Here is a 21,374-nt window from a genome sequence, read left to right as displayed (position 1 = left end):
AGAAAACAACAAAACAAAGTAAAGGGTACAAAGTGAAGTGCATTTATTATTTTGTACAGTGTAATACGTAATTCAAAAAAAATTATAGAGCTAAATGACATGTGATCTTAATGTACCTTTCTGATGATGAAAGTGAGCATGTATCAACAGTTTAGAGAGCCAAATAAACCTGATGACTTGTGCAAAACAAAAAACCTGATGACTCTACAACTATCCATGGGTGTACTTCTTTTAGTTCGTCTCTGTTATGGCCTTTTATTTCACACAAACCATGTATGCCTCCTTATATTGAAGGTCTCTTTGCTTCGTATTAAAAAAAAAAGTAGGAGCAGTAGCTTTATTTTCTTGAGGAAACAACGTAGCTGTTTTTCCATCATACCCGAAAAGGGTACATCACAGCATCACCAGTTTTAAGTACCGTGCCTGAATCCACTATCCTCCATTTTCATTCTCTATTTATTTGCTTAGTCTTATGTTCCAATTACTATACTACAAAGCAGTGAGAGGCAATACAGACTCGAAACTCAATCCTAATTCATAAGTGGTACGTGCAGTGTTAGATGGTATGACCTGCACACCGATCTAGCTAGGACAATGAATATCTTGTTAGCTTGAATAGAACCTACAGAGTTGTACTTAAATAAAGACATTTAGTCAGCCACCAAGACCTTAGAGTTGCACTGAAATTGAGACAACATGTCACGTACCTTGAATAGAGGGGAAATATTAGTTGGCAGTCGAGGCCCTTGTATTCCTTCAAATATATGTTCAGTCGTCTGCTTCTCCCCATAATACTATTTTTAAGTACATTGGAGTGTAATCCGCTAGATGATCAACCCAACAACCTGCAGGCCTGCATCTTTGTGGAATTGCTGAGCATCGACCTATCTGCTGCATGAAAGGCAGCTAAAAGGATCAATCTCCCCTTCGGTGTGGCCCTGTTCCTAGGCGACATCTTTGGCGACCTTACTCTGATGGCTAGACTATGCTGCCATCTTCAGCATTAGTATGGCCACTGTTATGAATGAACGACATCTATAAGGAGCAATCTGATCGTAACACTGGGCCTGCAGAAATGATACATGTTGGATTCTACTAACTTCTTTTCGAGCACTGCATCCCAAGCATGCTTAGGAATTGATGAATAGAGTATTGTCCTTGTGGATGGGACGGATTCTTCTCTGAAATTGGTGCTGGCTGGGTTTGCCGCAAGATTGGAAACCCTCATAGAAAAACATGATTCAAAAAAGCCGGTGTTGTGGGGCAGAGAAATAGAGACTTCAGGGGAGAGAAGGCTGCAGTAGCATATCCAGCGGCCTGTGGAGTTTAGCATGGCAACGAAGTCTCCTTCACCACGATCAAGATCTCCGCATGGATGGTTTCGAGCGCTGATTTCTGCCGGGCCTAGATCTTTATGCATCATCTGTGCCATCATGGCCTTCGGCTCTCCTCCCTCCTCCCCTGCTTAGAACCATGGCGACGTAGGGCAGATTAGAGAAGACTTTGATTTTGTTTTGCACCTGGACTTGAGCGAGTTGTTGGATATTGTATGCAACACGGAAAGAGAGATCGGGGTGTCGTGGATGATTCATGGATGAGTTGATGTTGCGACTTTGACCTGCCGATTGTGTGGGCAGTTTAGGATTCGCCGGCGACAGAAGAACTGCGGCTCCATGGGACTGGCCATGACCGCTCCGCTTTTCCTCCGTTGCTACAACTGGTCGGGCATGGGGCATATTGATGCATCTACTCACGAATCAGGTATCTGTCGTGTATCAGGGGTTGTTTGCATCGTCCTGAAAAGATTTAAAGTCAGCACACGTTGAATTCGTTTTTTTATATCCATACGGATGTCGATTCTGTTTTTTCTAAATAATCGTGATTGTGTACGTCTCCTAGTATCGCTGGGATATTCAGTTTTCTAACGACCCTGATCCTAATTATGCACGTCTCCTCTTCCTTCTTGTGAGAGACGTGATAGACGTCGGGTGGACCTTTTTAGTTATTCTTTAAAATCTCGGCCGTTCTTTTGTAGTGTCAAATCTAAGCCATTAGTTGTTTGTTGTTTTAATAATATAATAGATAGATTATTTTGCTAACAAGGTTGATCAAGTCTTGTTATCAAAACAATTTTATATGAAGCAAAACTTTGTATTTCACACAATGATTATGTTACCTCAACCTCGACAGGAATAGTTCCAATCATGACAATATTCTTCTTCTTCTTTGGCTTGGGCAAAGGCAAATGAAATTTCCCAATTTGGATGTTGTCAACATCAATAATTGAGTTAAACCATAATTCACATCAATCTTCTTGGGAAAATAAACCTTACGCTCTTTGTCCTCTACATTGAAAGTTACTTTTCCTTGGTTGCAATCAATAACAGCCCCTGTAGTGTTAAGAAAAGGTCTCCCAAGAATAATAGAAATATTATCATCTTCCGGCATTTCCAACACAACAAAGTCAGTTAATATCATAAAATGATGAGCAACTTGAATAGGAACATCCTCACATATACCAACAGGAACAGTATCAGACTTATCAACCATTTGCAAAGATATATCAGCTGGTATTGATTTTTCTAAATCAAGTCTCTTATAGAGAGAAAATGTCATAACACTAACTCTGCTCCTAAATCACATAGAGCAGATATAACATAATTATTTTTGATGGAGCATGGAGTAGCTGGTATACCTGGATCACCAAGCTTCTTTGGAACATTACCATTAAAGGAGTAATTAACGAGCATAGTGGAAATTTCCTCATTCGGAATCTTACTTTTATTAGAGACAATATCTTTCAGATACTTTGAATAAAGAGGCAATTTAATAGCATCAGTAAATGGAATTTGCAAAAACAAGGGTTTCATCCATTCACAAAACTTATTATAATGTTCTTCCTCCTTCGATTTATGTTTCTTATCAGGAAAAGGCATTGGTTTTTGCACCCAAGGTTCTCTTTCACTACCATGTTTAGTAGCAATGAAATCTTCCTTAGTGTGTTTTGTATTCTTAGTATGCTTTTCGGGTTCTTGTTCAGTTTCTTCTTTATCGAAAGCATCATTTTTTATCATTACCACTTTCAGTTTCAGCATCAGAGATAGATATACTATTAGGATCATTAGCAGGTTCAGAGGATTCAACAACAGTTTTATGTTTCTTCTTATTTTTCTTAGACTTAGTCCTAGAATCATCAACTAGTTGAGAATCTTGTTTAATTCTCTTTGGATGTCCTTCAGGATATAAAGGATCATGAGTAGAAACACCACTTCTAGTTTTTATTTCATAAGCATGTTTTTCTCTAGAAGCATTAACTAGCAAATCTTTTTGCACTTTAGTGAGCTGATCAATTTGAGTTTGAACCATTTGTAAATGTTTGACAAGCATTTTAACATCATTAGAGGTTCTTTTCACAATATCATGCAAATTATTGATAGCTCTAGAATTTTCCATTAGGTGATGTTCCACTCTCTTATTAAAATTACCTTGCTTAACAATATAATTATCAAATTCATCTAAGCATTGATCAGGAGGTTTAAAGTAGGAAATATCTCTATTATCAAAGCGTTGGAGAGTGTGTACCTCATTAGTGGAAGAGCGAGGGATTGGCTTACATAATTCTTCTATAGGTGGTAGATTCTTCACATCTTCAAATTTAATACCCTTCTCCTTAAGAGCTTTCTTGGCTTCATTCATCACTTCATCATTTAATTCAATCATTCCCCTTTTCTTCGGTGTTGGTGTCGGCTCCGCTGTAGTCCAATCATCATAATCAAGGAGTTCATTTTTAGCTTTCTTGCTTATTTTAGCCAATAATTTCTCAGCTTCAGCCGGAGTTCTTTTCCTGAAAACACAACCATCACAACTATCCATGAATCTCCTAGATTCAACGGTTAGTCCATTATAAAATATATCAAGGAGTTCATTTTTATCTAACGGATGTTTAGGTAGTGCTCTAATTAAAGAACAAAATCTTTCCCATGATCCAGGCAATTTCTCTCCTTCTACCTGCACAAAGTCAAAGATTTTCTGCAAAGCAGCATGTTGAGCACTAGCAGGGAAATATTTCTGAAAGAAAGCATTAACATAGGATTATCAATAGATCCAGGAGACAAATTATCATACCAAATTTTAGCTGCTCCTTTCAGAGAGAAAGGGAAAATTTTAGTGACAAAGTAAGTGAGTATCTTAATATCATCGGAGAATAAACTGCTCAAAGTAGAGAGTTCATTCATATGTTTCATAGCACTTTCATTTTCAGTACCACAAAAGGGTTCTTTCTCAACAATAGATATGTAAGATAAATCCATAGAGAAATCATAATCCTTATCTCTAATATTTATGGGAGATGTGGCAAATTTAGAATCAGGAGACAAATTATATCTAACAGCTCGTCTTGCAAGAAGACTTCTTATAGCACTTGCATCTCTAGTAGCATGGCATTCTTCAATGAAGTCATCATCAAGTTCAATATAAGTTTCATAAAGATCATCGCTAGGATTCCCCTTAGCTTGAGGTGAACTAATAGGTGTAATAATATTTTCAACATTTTCAATTTGTTTAACTCTAGAAATTGTAGTATCTAGGAAATGACCTAACGAACCACTCTTATCAAGCACAGTATAAGAATCATCAAAATCATCAGGAGCATTATCAGATTCAGCAGAAGTAGCATTAGCATGTGGTGGAGTGATGGCGCGTGATGCACACGTCCGTTGGGAACCCCAAGAGGAAGGTGTGATGCGCACATCAGTAAGTTTTCCCTCAGTAAGAAACCAAGGTTATCGAACCAGTAGGAGATGAAGGCCACAAGAAGGTTGTTGGTGAAGGAGTGTAGTGCGGCGCAACACCAGGGATTCCGGCGCCAACGTGGAACCTGCACAACACAATCAAAATACTTTACCCCAACTTAACAGTGAGGTTGTCAATCTCACCGGCTTGCTGTAAACAAAGGATTAAACGTATGGTGTCGAGAGTGATGTTTGTTTGCAAAGAACAACAAAGAACAGTGATTGCAGTAGATTGTATTTCAGATGTAAAAGAATGGACCGGGGTCCATAGTTCACTATTGGTGTCTCTCCAATAAGATAAATAGCATGTTGGGTGAACAAATTACAGTTGGGCAATTGACAAATAGAGAGGGCATAGCAATGCACATACATATCATGATGACTACTATGAGATTTACTTAGGGCATTACGACAAAGAACATAGACCGCTATCCAGCATGCATCTATGCCTAAAAAGTCCACCTTCGGGTTAGCATCTGCACCCCTTCCAGTATTAAGTTGGAAACAACAGACAATTCCATTAAGTACTGTGCGTAATGTAAACAATACAAATATCCTTAGACAAAGCATTGATGTTTTATCCCTAGTGGCAACAGCACATCCATAACCTTAAAACTTTCTCACATGTCCTGCATTCAATGGAGGCATGAACCCACTATCGAGCATAAATACTCCCTCTTGGAGTTACAAGTATCAACTTGGCCAGAGCCTCTACTAGCAACGGAGAGCATGCAAGATCATAAACAACACATATATGATAGATCAATAATCAACTTGACATAGTATTCCATATTCATCGGATCCCAACAAACACAACATGTAGCATTACAAATAAGATGATCTTGATCATGATAGGCAGCTCACAAGATCTAAACATGATAGCACAAGAGGAGAAGACAACCATCTAGCTACTGCTATGGACCAATAGTCCAAGGATGAACTACTCACGCATCAGTCCGGAGGCGGGCATGGTGATGTAGAGCCCTCCGGTGATGATTCCCCTCTCCGGCAGGGTGCCGGAGGCGATCTCCAGAATCCCCCGAGATGGGATTGGCGGCGGCGGCGTCTCAGTAACTTTTCTCGTATTGTGGCTCTCGGTACTAGGGTTTTCGCAACGGAGAGATTATATAGGCGAAGGGGCAGAGTCGGGGGACGCTCGAGGGGCCCACCCCATAGGGCGGCACGGCTAGGGGTGGGGCCGCGCCCCCCTCGGGTGTGGCCGCCTCGTCGCCCCTCTTCGTCTCCTCTTCGGACTTCTGGAAAGCTCCATGGAAAATAAGACCGTGGGCTTTTGTTTCGTCCAATTCCGAGAATATTTCCTGTGTAGGATTTCTAAAACCAAAAATAGCAGAAAACAGGAACTGGCGCTTCGGCATCTTGTTAATAGGTTAGTGCCGGAAAATGCATCAAAATGATATAAAGTGTATATAAAACATGTGAGTATTGTCATAAAACTAGCATGGAACATAAGAAATTATAGATACGTTTGAGACGTATCAAGCATCCCAAAGCTTAGTTCCTACTCGCCCTCGAGTAGGTAAACGATAACAAGGATAATTTCTGAAGTGACATGCTACTATCATAATCTTGATCAATACTATTGTAAAGCATATGAGATGAATGAAGTGATTCAAAGCAATAGTAAAGATAATGACTAAACAAACGAATCATATAGCAAAGACTTTTCATGAATAGTACTTTCAAGACAAGCATCAACAAGTCTTGCATAAGAGTTAACTCATAAAGCAATAGATTCTTAATAGAAGGTTTTGAAGCAATACAATGGAAGATATAAGTTTCAGCAGTTGCTTTCAACTTTCAACATGTATATCTCATGGATAATTGTCAATACAAAGTAATATGATGAGTGCAAATAAGCAAGTATGTAAGAATCAATGCACACAGTTGACAAAAGTGTTTGCTTCTAAGATATAAAGAAATAGGTAAACTGACTCAACATAAAGTAAAAGAAAGGCCCTTCGCAGAGGGAAGCAGGGATTACTTATGTGCTACAGCTTTTATTTTGAAAACATGGAAACAATTTTGTCAACGGTAGTAATAATTCATATGTGTTATGCATAAAACATCCTATAAGTTGAAAGCCTCATGCATCGAATACCAATAGTGCTCGCACCTTGTCCTAATTAGCTCGGATTTCCATGGATTATCATTGCATTACATATGTTTCAACCAAGTGTCACAAAGGGGTACCTCTATGCCACCTGTACAAAGGTCCAAGGAGATAAATCGCATTTGATTTCTCTATTTTGATAGATCTCAACTTGAGGACATCCATACCGGGACAACATAGAAAACAGATAATGGACTCCTCTTTAATGCTTAAAGCTTTCAACAATAGATAATATTCTCATAAGAGATTTGAGGATTAATGTCCAAGCTGAAACTTCCACCATGATACATGCCTTTGGTTGGCGGCCCAATGTTCTTCTCTAACAATATGCATACTCAAACCATTCAACTCATGGCAAATCTCCCTTACTTCAGACAAGACGAACATGCATAGCAACTCACATGATATTCAACAAAGGTGTAACAGTTGATGGCGTCCCCAGAAACATGGTTACCGCTCAACAAGCAACTTATAAGAAATAAGATACATAAGCGACATATTCAATACCACAATAGTTTTTAGGCTACTTTCCCATGAGCTATGTATTGCAAAGACAAGGAATGAAAATTTTAAAGGTAGCACGCAAGCAATTTACTTGGAATGGCAGAAAAATACCACATAGTAGGTAGTTATGGTGGACACAAATGGCATAAGTTTTGGCTCAAGGTTTTGGATGCACGAGAAGCATTCCCTCTCAGTACAAGGCTTTGGCTAGCAAGGTTGTTTGAAGCAAACACAAGTATGAACCGGTACAGCAAAACTTACATAAGAACATATTGCAAGCATTATAAGACTCTACACTGTCTTCCTTGTTGTTCAAACACTTTTACCAGAAAATATCTAGACTTTTAGAGAGACCAATCATGCAAACCAAATTTCAACAAGCTCTATGGTAGTTCTCCATTAATAGGTTTAAACTACATGATGCAAGAGCTTAAACATGATCTACTTGAGAGCTCAAAACAATTGCCAAGTATCAAATTATTCAAGACAATATACCAATTACCGCATGAAGCATTTTCTGTTTCCAACCAAATAGCAATGAACGAAGCGGCTTTCAACCTTCGCCATGAACATTAAAAGTAAAACTAAGAACACCAGTGTTCATTATGAAAAAGCGGAGCGTGTCTTTCTCCCACACAAGGATTGCTAGGATCCGAATTTATTCAAACATAAACAAAAATAAAAACATACAGACGCTCCAAGTAAAGCACATAAGATGTGACGGAATAAAAATATAGTTTCACTAGAGGTGACCTGATAAGTGGTTGATGAAGAAGGGGATGCCTTGGGCATCCCCAAGCTTAGATGCTTGAGTCTTCTTGAAATATGCAGGGATGAACCACGGGGGCATCCCCAAGCTTAGACTTTTCACTCTTCTTGATCATATTATATCATCCTCCTCTCTTGATCCTTGAAAACTTCCTCCACACCAAACTCAAAACAATCTCATTAGAGAGTTAGTGCATAATCAAAAATTCACATGTTCAGAGAGGACACAATCATTCCCAACATTTCTGGACATTACCCAAGGCTACTGAAAGTTAATGGAGCAAAGAAATCCACTCAAACACAGTAAAGGAGGCAATGTGAAATAAAAGGCAGAATCTGTCAAAACAGAACAGTCCGTAAATACAAATTTTTTCGAGGCACTTAACATGCTCAGATGAAGAAGCTCAAATTGAATGAAAGTTGCATACATATCTGAGGATTACTCATGAATTTTCGCAGATTTTTTAGAGTTTCCTACAGAGATATCTACTCAAATTCGTGACAGCTAGAAATCTGTTTCTGCGCAGAAATCCAAATCTAGTATCAACCTTACTATCAAAGACTTTACTTGGCACAACAATGCAATAAAGTAAAGATACAAAGGTATTGCTACAGTAGTAACAAGCACCTTGACTCAAATATAAAACAAAAATTGCAGAAATAAAATAATGGGTTGTCTCCCAGAAGCGCTTTTCTTTAACGCCTTTCAGCTAGGCGCGGAAAGTGTAAATCAAGTAACATCAAGAGATGAAGCATCAACATCATAATTTGTTCTAATAATAGAATCAAAACGTAACTTCATTCTCTTTATAGGGAAGTGTTCCATACCTTTCTTAAGAGGGAATTGATATTTAATATTTCCTTCTTTCATATCAATAATAGCACCAACAGTTCGAAGAAAGGGTCTTCCCAAAATAATAGGACAAGATGCATTGCATTCAATATCCAAGACAACAAAATCAACGGGGACAAGGTTATTGTTAACCGTAATGTGAACATTATCAATCCTCCCCAAAGGTTTCTTTATAGAATTATCAGCAAGATTAACATCCAAATAACAATATTTCAAAGGTGGCAAGTCAAGCATATCATAGAGTTTCTTAGGCATAATAGAAATATTTTCACCAAGATCACATAAAGCATTACAATCAAAATCATTGACCTTCATTTTAATGATGGGCTCCCAACCATCTTCTAATTTCCTAGGAATAGAAGTTTCAAGTTTTAATTTCTCTTCTCTAGCTTTAATGAGAGCATATGTGATATGTTTTGTAAAGGCCAAATTTATAGCACTAGCATTAGGACTTCTAGCAAGTTTTTGCAAGAACTTAATAACTTCAGAGATATGACAATTATCAAAATCTAAACCATTATGATCTAAAGCAATGAGATCATTGTCCCCAATATTCTGAAAAATTTCAGCACTTTTATCACAAACAGTTTCAGCAGTTTCAGGCAATTTTGCACGCTTTGTATTAGGAGTAGAAACATTGCCAACACCAATTATTTTACCATTGATAGCAGGAGGTTTAGCAACATGTGAAGCATCAACATTACTAGTGGTGGTAATAGTCCAAACTTTAGCTACATTATTCTCTTTAGCAAAATTTTCTTCTCTTTCCCACCTAGCACGCAATTAAGTCATCATTCTAATATTGTCATTAATTCAAACTTGTATAGCGTTTGATGTAGTAAGAATTTTGTTATCATTATCTTCAGGTTTAGCAGCCATTTTATTAATTAAAGAAGCTTGTGACTCAGACATGTATGAGATTCGGTTTTCAGCATTTGAAAGCTTAGTTTGCAAACCAGAAATTTCCATATTCAAATTTTCAAGTTGATTCCCTATATTTTTCAACAAGGCAGATTGTTCATTCATAGTTTTAGTAAACAATTGATTTTGCTCATATTGTGATTGCATAAAGCTCTTAGTAGCTCTTTCAATTTCTAGCATCTTTTCCTCACTAGGCAAAACGGATCTACCATAAGAATTACCACTATTAGAAGGATATGGCATATAGTCGTTGTTACCAAAATTATTCCTATAAGCATTGTTGTTGAAATTATTACTTTTAATGAAGTTCACATCAACATGCTCTTCTTGAGAAACCAATGAAGCTAAAGGAACATTATTAGGATCAATATTAGATCTACCATTAACAAGCATAGACATAATAACATCAATCTTATCACTCAAGGAGGAGGTTTCTTCAACAGAATTTACCTTCTTACCTTCGGGAGTCCTTTCAGTGTGCCATTCAGAGTAATTGATCATCATATCATCAAGAAGCTTTGTTGCGGCACCCAGAGTGATGGACATAAAAGTACCTCCAGCAGCTGAATCCAATAGATTCCTTGAAGAAAAATTTAATCCTGCATAAAAAGTTTGGATGATCATCCAAGTAGTCAGTCCATGGGTAGGGCAATTCTTTACCAAAGATTTCATTCTTTCCCATGCTTGGGCAACATGTTCATTATCCAATTGCTTAAAATTCATAATGCTACTTCTCAAAGATATAATTTTAGCAGGAGGATAATATCTTCCAATGAAAGCATCTTTACATTTAGTCCATGAATCAATACTATTCTTAGGCAAGGATAGCAACCAATCTTTAGCTCTTCCTCTTAAGGAGAAAGGAAACAATTTCAGTTTATAATGTCTCCATCTACATCCTTATACTTTTGCATTTCACAAAGTTCAACAAAATTATTAAGATGGGCTGCAGCATCATCAGTACTAACACCAGAAAATTGCTCTCTCATAACAAGATTTAGTAAAGCAGGTTTAATTTCATAAAATTCTGCTGTAGTAGCAGGTGGAGCAATAGGAGTGCATATTAAATCATTATTATTTGTGCTAGTGAAGTCACACAACTTAGTGTTCTCAGGAGTATTCATTTTAACAGTAATAAAAATAAGTAAAGCAAAACATAATTAAATAAAGTAAAACTAGTAACTAATTTTTTTGTGTTTTTGATATAAAGAAAGCAAACAAGACAGAAAATAAAATAAAGCAAGACAATAAACAAAGTAAAGAGATTGGGTGTGAGAGACTCCCCTTGTAGCGTGTCTTGATCTCCCCGGCAATGGCGCCAGAAAACAGTGTTGATGGCGCGTGATGGACACGTCCGTTGGGAACCCCAAGAGGAAGGTGTGATGCGCACAGCAGTAAGTTTTCCCTCAGTAAGAAACCAAGGTTATCGAACCAGTAGGAGATGAAGGCCACGTGAAGGTTGTTGGTGAAGGAGTGTAGTGCGGCGCAACACCAGGGATTCCGGCGCCAACGTGGAACCTGCACAACACAATCAAAATACTTTGCCCCAACTTAACAGTGAGGTTGTCAATCTCACCGGCTTGCTGTAAACAAAGGATTAAACGTATGGTGTGGAGAGTGATGTTTGTTTGCAAAGAACAACAAAGAACAGTGATTGCAGTAGATTGTATTTCAGATGTAAAAGAATGGACCGGGGTCCGTGATACGTCTCCGACGTATCGATAATTTCTTATGTTCCATGCCACATTATTGATGATATCTACATGTTATATGCACATTTTATGTCATATTCGTGCATTTTCTGGAACTAACCTATTAACAAGATGCCGAAGTGCCAGTTCCTGTTTTCTGCTGTTTTTGGTTTCAGAAATCCTAGTAACGAAATATTCTCAGAATTGGACGAAATCAACGCCCAGGTTCCTATTTTGCCCGGAAGCATCCAGAACACACGAGAACCGCCAGAGAGGGGGCACAGGCCCACCAAACCCTAGGCCGGCGCGGCCAAGGGGGGGCCGCGCCCCCCTATAGTGTCGGCGCCCCTTCGACCTTCTGACGCCGCCTCTTCGCCTATATAAAGCCCCTGGACCTAAAACCTCGATACGAAAAAGCCACGGTACGAGAAACCTTCCAGAGCCGCCGCCATCGCGAAGCCAAGATCTGGGGGACAGGAGTCTCTGTTCCGGCATGCCGCCGGGACGGGGAAGTGCCCCCGGAAGGCTCCTCCATCGACACCACCGCCATCTCCATCAACGCTGCTGTCTCCCATGAGGAGGGAGTAGTTCTCCATCGAGGCTCGGGGCTGTACCGGTAGTTATGTGGTTCATCTCTCTCCTATGTACTTCAATACAATAATCTCATGAGCTGCCTTACATGATTGAGATTCATATGATGATTCTTGTAATCTAGATGTCGTTATGCTAGTCAAGTAAATTTTACTTATGTGATCTCCGGAGACTCCTTGTCCCACGTGTGTAAAGGTGACAGTGTGTGCACCGTGTGGGTCTCTTAGGCTATATTTCACAGAATACTTATTCACTGTTATGAATGGCATAGTGAAGTGTTTATTTATATCTCTTTATGATTGCAATGTGTTTTGTATCACAATTTATCTATGTGCTACTCTAGTGATGTTATTAAAGTAGTTTTATTCCTCCTGCACGGTGTAATGGTGACAGTGTGTGCATCCGTGTTAGTACTTGGCGTAGGCTATGATTATGATCTCTTGTAGATTATGAAGTTAACTATTGCTATGATGGTATTGATGTGATCTATTCCTCCTACATAGTGTGAAGGTGACAGTGTGCATGCTATGTTAGTACTTGGTTTAGTCGTGTTGATCTTTCATGCACTCTAAGGTTATTTAAATATGAACATTGAATTGTGGAGCTTGTTAACTCCGGCATTGAGGGTTCATGTAATCCTACGCAATGGTGTTCATCATCCAACAAGAGAGTGTAGAGTATGCATTTATCTATTCTGTTATGTGATCAAAGTTGAGAGTGTCCACTAGTGAAAGTATGATCCCTAGGCCTTGTCCCTAAATACTGCTATCGCTGCTTGTTTACTGTTTTACTGCGTTACTATTGTTGCGTTACTACTGCTTGTTTACTGTCCTGGGCAAAGCACTTTTCTGGTGTCGTTGCTACTACTTATTTATACCACCTGTATTTCACTATCTCTTCGCCGAACTAGTGCACCTATTAGGTGTGTTGGGGACACAAGAGACTTCTTGCTTTGTGGTTGCAGGGTTGCATGAGAGGGATATCTTTGACCTCTTCCTCCCTGAGTTCGATAAACCTTGGGTGATCCACTTAAGGGAAAACTTGCTGCTGTTCTACAAACCTCTGCTCTTGGAGGCCCAACACTGTCTACAGGAAAAGGAGGGGGCGTAGACATCAAGCTATTTTCTGGCGCCGTTGCCGGGGAGGAAAGGTAAAAGGCACTCATACTTCGGTTCCAGGTTAGTACTTTTCTGGCGCCATTGTGTTTGTGCTCGAAGCTATTTCCTTTAGATCCTGCAATTGCATCTTTTTGTTTCTTGTTTACACTAGTTAGGCATAATGGAAAACAACAAAAATATGAGAGATCTCTATGAAATTTATCTTGAATTAGGACATGATGTGTTTGAAGAGAGAATTAAAAAACCCATGGAACTTTATATGCATGCTAATGGGAATGTTATTAATATGAATGCTTTGAACACTATTGTTTCTAATGCTATGGAAAATTCTAAGCTTGGGGAAGCTGGTTTTGATGAGCATGATCTTTTTAGTCCCCCAAGAATTGAGGAGAAAATTTACTTTGATGATACTTTGCCTCCTATTTATGATGATTATAATGATAGTAGTCTTTTAGTACCGCCTGTTATGGAGGATAAATTTGATTATGATTACAATATGCCTCCTATATTTGATGATGAGAATAAAAATGATAGCTACTTTGTTGAATTTGCTCCCACTACAACTAATAAAATTGATTATGCTTATGTGGAGAGTAATAATTTTATGCATGAGACTCATGATAAGAATGCTTTATGTGATAGTTATATTGTTGAGTTTGCTCATGATACTACTGAAAGTTATTATGAGAGAGGAAAATATGGTTGTAGAAATTTTCATGTTACTAAAATACCTCTCTATGTGCTGAAATTTTTGAAGCTACACTTGTTTTATCTTCCTATGCTTGTTACTTTGCTCTTCATGAACTTGTTTATTTACAAGATTCCTATGCATAGGAAGCATGTTAGGCTTAAATTTGTTTTGAATTTACCTCTTGATGCTCTCTTTTGCTTCAAATACTATTTCTTGCGAGTGCATCATTAAAACTGCTGAGCCCATCTTAATGGCTATAAAGAAAGAACTTCTTGGGAGATAACCCATGTGTTTATTTTGCTACAGTACCTCTATTTTATATTTGTGTCTTGGAAGTTTTTTACTACTGTAGCAACCTCTCCTTATCTTAGTTTTGTGTTTTTTTGTGCCAAGTAAAGTCTTTGATAGAAAAGTTCATACTAGATTTGGATTACTGCGCAGAAACAGATTTCTTTGCTGTCACGAATCTGGGCAAAATTCTCTGTAGATAACTCAGAAAATTATGCCAATTTACGTGAGTGATCCTCAGATATGTACGCAACTTTCATTAAATTTGAGCATTTTCATTTGAGCAAGTCTGGTGCCTCAATAAAATTCGTCTTTACGGACTGTTCTGTTTTGACAGATTCTGCCTTTTATTTCGCATTGTTTCTTTTGCTATGTGGGATGGATTTCTTTGTTCCATTGACTTCCAGTAGCTTTGGGCAATGTCCAGAAGTGTTAAGAATGATTGTGTCACCTCTGAACATGTGAATTTTTGATTATGCACTAACCCTCTAATGAGTTTGTTTCTAGTTTGGTGTGAAGGAAGTTTTTAAGGGTCAAGAGAGGAGGATGATATATTATGATCAAGGAGAGTGAAAGCTCTAAGCTTGGGGATGCCCCGGTGGTTCACCCCTGCATATATCAAGAAGATTCAAGCGTCTAAGCTTGGGGATGCCCAAGGCATCCCCTTCTTCATCGACAACATTATCAGGTTCCTCTCTTGAAACTATATTTTTATTCGGTCACATCTTATGTACTTTACTTGGAGCGTCTGTGTGCATTTGTTTTTGTTTTTATTTTGAATAAATGATTGTTTGGGAGAGAGACACGCTCCGCTGGTTCATATGAACATATGTGTTCTTAGCTTTTAATTTTCATGGCGAAGGATGAAACTGCTTCGTTAATTGTTATATGGTTGGAAACAGAAAATGCTACATGTAGTATTTGGTAAAATGTCTTGGATAATGTGATACTTGGCAATTGTTGTGTTCATGTTTAAGCTCTTGCATCATATACTTTGCACCCATTAATGAAGAAATACATAGAGCTTGCTAAAATTTGGTTTGCATATTTGGTCTCTCTAAGGTCTAGATAATTTCTAGTATTGAGTTTGAACAACAAGGAAGACGGTGTAGAGTCTTATAATGTTTTCAATATATCTTTTATGTAAGTTTTGCTGCACCGCTTCATCCTTGTGTTTGTTTCAAATAACCTTGCTAGCCTAAACCTTGTATCGAGAGGGAATACTTCTCATGCATCCAAAATACTTGAGCCAACTACTATGCCATTTGTGTCCACCATACCTACCTACTACATGGTATTTCTCCGCCATTCCAAAGTAAATTGCTTGAGTGCTACCTTTAAAATTCCACCATTCACCTTTGCAATATATAGCTCATGGGACAAATAGCTTAAAAACTATTGTGGTATTGAATATATACTTATGCACTTTATCTCTTATTAAGTTGCTTGTTGTGCGATAACCATGTTTCTGGGGACGCCATCAAATATTCTTTGTTGAATATCATGTGAGTTGCTATGCATGTCCGTCTTGTCTGAAGTAAGAGAGATCTACCACCTTAATGGTTGGAGCATACATATTGTTAGAGAAGAACATTGGGCCGCTAACTAAAGCCATGATCCATGGTGGAAGTTTAAGTTTTGGACATATATCCTCAATCTCATATGAGAAAAATAATTGTTGCTACATGCGTATGCATAAAAGAGGAGTCCATTATCTGTTGTCTATGTTGTCCCGGTATGGATGTCTAAGTTGAGAATAATCAATAGCGAGAAATCCGATGCGAGCTTTCTCCTTAGACCTTTGTACAGGCGGCATAGAGGTACCCCTTTGTGACACTTGGTTAAAACATGTGCATTGCGATGATCCCGGTAGTCCAAGCTAATTAGGACAAGGTGCGGGCACTATTAGTATACTATGCATGAGGCTTGCAACTTGTAAGATATAATTTACATGATACATATGCTTTATTACTACCGTTGACAAAATTGTTTCTTGTTTTCAAAATCAAAGCTCTAGCACAAATATAGCAATCGATGCTTTCCTCTATGGAGGACCATTCTTTTACTTTTATTGTTGAGTCAGTTCACCTATCTCTCTCCACCTCAAGAAGCAAACACTTGTGTGAACTGTGCATTGATTCCTACATACTTGCATATTGCACTTGTTATATTACTCTATGTTGACAATATCCATGAGATATACATGTTATAAGTTGAAAGCAACCGCTGAAACTTAATCTTCCATTGTGTTGCTTCAATGTCTCTACTATGAAATTATTGCTTTATGAGTTAACTCTTATGCAAGACTTATTGATGCTTGTCTTGAAAGTACTATTCATGAAAAGTCTTTGCTTTATGATTCAATTGTTTACTCATTGCATTTACATTGTCTTGGATTGCTGCATTCATTACATGTGTTTACAATAGTATGATCAAGGTTATGATGGCATGTCACTCCAGAAATTATCTTTGTTATCGTTTACCTGCTCGGGACGAGCAGAAACTAAGCTTGGGGATGCTGATACGTCTCCGACGTATCGATAATTTCTTATGTTCCATGCCACATTATTGATGATATCTACATGTTATATGCACATTTTATGTCATATTCGTGCATTTTCTGGAACTAACCTATTAACAAGATGCCGAAGTGCCAGTTCCTGTTTTCTGCTGTTTTTGGTTTCAGAAATCCTAGTAACGAAATATTCTCGGAATTGGACGAAATCAACGCCCAGGTTCCTATTTTGCCCGGAAGCATCCAGAACACACGAGAACTGCCAGAGAGGGGGCACAGGCCCACCAAACCCTAGGCCGGCGCGGCCAAAGGGGGGCCCGCGCCCCCCTATAGTGTCGGCGCCCCTTCGACCTTCTGACGCCACCTCTTCGCCTATATAAAGCCCCTGGACCTAAAACCTCGATACGAAAAAGCCACGGTACGAGAAACCTTCCAGAGCCGCCGCCATCGCGAAGCCAAGATCTGGGGGACAGGAGTCTCTGTTCCGGCACGCCGCCGGGACGGGGAAGTGCCCCCGGAAGGCTCCTCCATCGACACCACCGCCATCTCCATCAACGCTGCTGTCTCCCGTGAGGAGGGAGTAGTTCTCCATCGAGGCTCGGGGCTGTACCGGTAGCTATGTGGTTCATCTCTCTCCTATGTACTTCAATACAATAATCTCATGAGCTGCCTTACATGATTGAGATTCATATGATGATGCTTGTAATCTAGATGTCGTTATGCTAGTCAAGTGAATTTTACTTATGTGATCTCCGGAGACTCCTTGTCCCACGTGTGTAAAGGTGACAGTGTGTGCACCGTGTGGGTCTCTTAGGCTATATTTCACAAAATACTTATTCACTGTTATGAATGGCATAGTGAAGTGCTTATTTATATCTCTTTATGATTGCAATGTGTTTTGTATCACAATTTATCTATGTGCTACTCTAGTGATGTTATTAAAGTAGTTTTATTCCTCCTGCACGGTGTAATGGTGACAGTGTCTGCATCCGTGTTAGTACTTGGCATAGGCTATGATTATGATCTCTTGTAGATTATGAAGTTAACTATTGCTATGATGGTATTGATGTGATCTATTCCTCCTACATAGTGTGAAGGTGACAGTGTGCATGCTATGTTAGTACTTGGTTTAGTCGTGTTGATCTTTCATGCACTCTAAGGTTATTTAAATATGAACATTGAATTGTGGAGCTTGTTAACTCCGGCATTGAGGGTTCGTGTAATCCTACGCAATGGTGTTCATCATCCAACGAGTGTAGAGTATGCATTTATCTATTCTGTTATGTGATCAAAGTTGAGAGTGTCCACTAGTGAAAGTATGATCCCTAGGCCTTGTCCCTAAATACTGCTATCGTTGCTTGTTTACTGTTTTACTGCGTTACTATTGCTGCGTTACTACTGCTTGTTTACTGTCCTGGGCAAAGCACGTTTCTGGTGCCGTTGCTACTACTTATTTATACCACCTGTATTTCACTATCTCTTCGCTGAACTAGTGCACCTATTAGGTGTGTTGGGGACACAAGAGACTTCTTGCTTTGTGGTTGCAGGGTTGCATGAGAGGGATATCTTTGACCTCTTCCTCCCTGAGTTCGATAAACCTTGGGTGATCCACTTAAGGGAAAACTTGCTGCTGTTCTAGAAACCTCTGCTCTTGGAGGCCCAACACTGTCTACAGGAAAAGGAGGGGGCGTAGACATCAGTCCACAGTTCACTAGTGGTGTCTCTCTAATAAGATAAATAACATGTTGGGTGAACAAATTACAGTTGGGCAATTGACAAATAGAGAGGGCATAACAATGCACATACATATCATGATGACTACTATGAGATTTACTTAGGGCATTGCGACAAAGAACATAGACCGCTATCCAGCATGCATCTATGCCTAAAAAGTCCACCTTCGGATTAGCATCCGCACCCCTTCCAGTATTAAGTTGGAAACAACAGACAATTGCATTAAGTACTGTGCGTAATGTAAACAATACAAATATCCTTAGACAAAGCATTGATGTTTTATCCCTAGTGGCAACAGCACATCCATAACCTTAGAAATTTCTGTCACTGTCATAGATTCAATGGAGGCATGAACCCACTATCGAGCATAAATACTCCCTCTTGGAGTTACAAGTATCAACTTGGCCAGAGCCTCTACTAGCAATGGAGAGCATGCAAGATCATAAACAACACATATATGATAGATCAATAATCAACTTGACATAGTATTCCATATTCATCGGATCCCAACAAACACAACATGTAGCATTACAAATAAGATGATCTTGATCATGATAGGCAGCTCACAAGATCTAAACATGATAGCACAAGAGGAGAAGACAACCATCTAGCTACTAATATGGACCCATAGTCCAAGGATGAACTACTCACGCATCAGTCCGGGGGCGGGCATGGTGATGTAGAGCCCTCCAGTGATGACTCCCCTCTCCGGCAGGGTGCCGGAGGCGATCTCCAGAATCCCCCGAGATGGGATTGGCGGCGGCGGTGTCTCAGTGACTTTTCTCGTATCGTGGCTCTCGGTACTAGGGTTTTCGCGACGCCGAGATTATATAGGCGAAGGGGCAGAGTCGGGGGACGCTCGAGGGGCCCACCCCATAGGGCGGCGTGGCCAGGGGTGGGGCCGCGCCCCCCTAGGGTGTGGCCGCCTCGTCGCCCCTCTTCGTCTCCTCTTCGGACTTCTAGAAAGCTCCGTGGAAAATAAGACCGTGGGCTTTTGTTTCGTCCAATTCCAAGAATATTTCCTGTGAAGGATTTCTGAAACCAAAAACAGCAGAAAACAGGAACTGGCGCTTCGGCATCTTGTTAATAGGTTAGTGTCGGAAAATGCATCAAAATGATATAAAGTGTATATAAAACATGTGAGTATTGTCATAAAACTAGCATGGAACATAAGAAATTATAGATACATTTGAGACGTATCATGGAGTAAGAAGCTTACTCATAACAGATGGCGAATCAAGAGCAACACAGGTGTTCATGGTTGTACCTCTTCTTGTAGTGGATGAAAATATAGGGAACTTAGATTCATAATCTTTCCCCATAATGAATAAATTGCAGCAAACACTATCACCTTCAAGTGGGCTTGTAAATAAAGCTATGGTCACCGACAACGGCGCCAGAAAATAGTCTTGATGACCGACAAGTATAGTGGATCGCAACAGTCTTCGAGGGAAGTAAAACCCAAATTTATTGATTCGACACAAGGGGAGCCAAAGAATATTTATAAGCTTTAAGTGAGTTGATAATTCACCTGCACCTGAAAATAGAATTGCTCGCAACAATTTATCAGTAGTAACAATTTTATGGCAGTGGGAGTAGTGAAGTAACAACAGTAGTGAAATAAAAACAGTAGTAGCGATGCTTGCAGTAGACAGCAGGATTAAAATACTGTAGGCATGGGGATGGATGAACGGGCGTTGCATGAATGAAAGAGTCCATGTAATAGCAAGACATAGGCATTGCAAATGATACTGATAAAAGCATCGTAGCATAATATATCCATAGGCATGTGTTCCTATTTAGTCGTGCGTGCTCATAATGAGAAACTTGCACGCCATCTTTTGTCCTACCATCCCATTGCAGCGGGGCCTCTAGGGAAACTACTGGTAATTAAGGTACTGCTTTTAATAGAGTACCGGAGCAAAGCATTAACACTCCGTGAACACACATGGTCCTCACATCATAGCCATCCCCTCTGGTTATCCCAATTCTTTGTCACTTTGGGGCCTCGGGTTCCGGACAACAATATGTGTATACAACTTGCAGATATGATCAAAAATAATAATTATCCTCATGAATCATTAATATGTTCAGATCTGAGATCATGGCACTCGGGCCCAAAGTGACAAGCATTACGCATAGCAAGTTGCAACAATGTCAAAAAATACTAACAACAGATACTAGGCACTATGCCCATAACAATCTTATAGCTATTACATGACCAATCTCATCCAATCCCTACCATCCCCTATAGCCTAAATCGGAGAATTACTCACATATGGATGGGGGAATCATGGATGGTTGATGGAGATGCATCGGTGATGGCGATGATCTCCTTCAAATCCCCATCCCGGCAGGGTGCTAGAACGGAACTTCTGGTCCTCGGATTGGGGTTTCTTGTGGCGGCAGATCAGCGGAACTCTTTCTCGAAAAACATCGAACCTCCCTCGGTTTTCAGGTCCAGGGGCTTCTTATAGTGTGAAGGAGAGGTCGAAGGGGTGGCCGAGGCGGCCAGACCACCCCTTGGCATGGCCAAGGCCTGGCCCGCGCCAAGGGTGGGTGTGGGCCCCTCGTGGCCCCCTCCGTCTCGTCTTGTGGCTCCGGGAGTCTTCAGGTGAAATATTGGTTTTTCTATATTTTACGGGAAATTTCCTGAAAGTTGGATTTCTGCAAAAAAATGAGATACCAAAGCAATTCTGCTGAAAACAGCGTCCGTCCGCGTTAGTTGTATTCAAAACACACAAGATAGAGGGCAAACAACATCAAAAGTGTTCAGGAA

Source organism: Lolium perenne, chromosome 6, assembly GCF_019359855.2.
Source record: "Lolium perenne isolate Kyuss_39 chromosome 6, Kyuss_2.0, whole genome shotgun sequence".
NCBI classification, from domain to species: domain Eukaryota; kingdom Viridiplantae; phylum Streptophyta; class Magnoliopsida; order Poales; family Poaceae; genus Lolium; species Lolium perenne.
This window is presented reverse-complemented; position numbering follows the sequence as displayed.